This window comes from Magnolia sinica, chromosome 13, assembly GCF_029962835.1.
Source record: "Magnolia sinica isolate HGM2019 chromosome 13, MsV1, whole genome shotgun sequence".
Lineage (NCBI taxonomy): Eukaryota > Viridiplantae > Streptophyta > Magnoliopsida > Magnoliales > Magnoliaceae > Magnolia > Magnolia sinica.
The window spans coordinates 75,854,945-75,856,225 of record NC_080585.1 but is presented as its reverse complement, the minus strand read 5'-3'; positions in this window follow the sequence as shown (position 1 = coordinate 75,856,225).

Sequence of the window (1,281 nt, the reverse complement as noted above, 5' to 3'; positions counted from 1 at the left end):
TCATCCAATCATTCAAACTCGACCAACATTACTTCTGTGAACTTGGGAGGAGTTAACTCAGCTTGATGTATAACTCTCAATGATGGCACCGTAATTTCTAAAGGCACCACTGCATCGTGTCCATACGTTAGTGTAAGAAGATTCATACTAGTACTAGTACGAGGCAAATTTTTGTATGCCCAAAGTGCCTTGGACAATTTTTTAATCCACTCATGAGAATTTTCTTCAATCCTTTTCCTCAAAATATACTTAATCACTTTATTCTTGGCCTGGACTTGACCATTAGCCTGCGCATATTATGATGTCAAATGTAAAATCTTGATTCCATACTTATTAGCCGTGACTTTCAATTTCTTTACTTAAAACGCGACACCTCGGTTCGAAGTAATTGATTATGAGATTCCAAACTGATGGATAATATTATTCTTAATGAATTTAATAATTTCTCCATGGCCAACCCCTTTTATGGGTCTGTCTTTACCCATTTGGTGAAATAGCTACTAGCTATGATGATGAAAGAATCCATGCATGTTGAAGGTGGATGGATTTGACTTATCGAATCAATTGCCCACCCCATGAAAGGCCATGATTTGATGATTAAGTGTATCTCGGTCGTGGTCATGTGTTGAATCGACCCATTTTTTTGGTAGGCCTCACATCCTTTGGCGTATCGAATACAATCAGCCATCATTGTTGGCCAAAAATACCTGTAACACCTAAGTGTGAGCCTTATTTTTCTACAGGCCTAGTGAGCTCCACATAACCCTTCATAAACCTCACCCATTGCCAGTGAGGCTTCTCTTTTGGCTAAACACCTTAACAAAACACCATCGGCCCCATTCGGTACAATTCACTATCGATCATGACATAAGTAATAGCCAACCTCCTCAATCTCTGCTGACTTTAGTTCATGGGCTTTGAAGATAACCCATGAGAGGAGCTCTCCAGTCTTCTTCTTTTATTTCAACCCAACATATTTCCATAATAACTTTTCTTTCAAAAACCGAAGGCAAAGACCTCCTTTGGATGGTGACCATTCTTTCGGCCTATCTTTTAAGGATATCTGGTCTTGCAGCAAACTACGCCATTTCGTTGGCATCGATATTTTAATCCTGAGTAATGTGCATTAATTCTACTTCATCAAAGCCATCCAACATTTGGTGTAACACCTAGATTTTCATAACCCGAGTTTAGTACCCAGAGTGTTAACCTTTATAGATAGCCCAAATTTTAAGTATATTTTTTTCTTTTTCTTTTACAGAGTTAACAGTTCATCAGAAG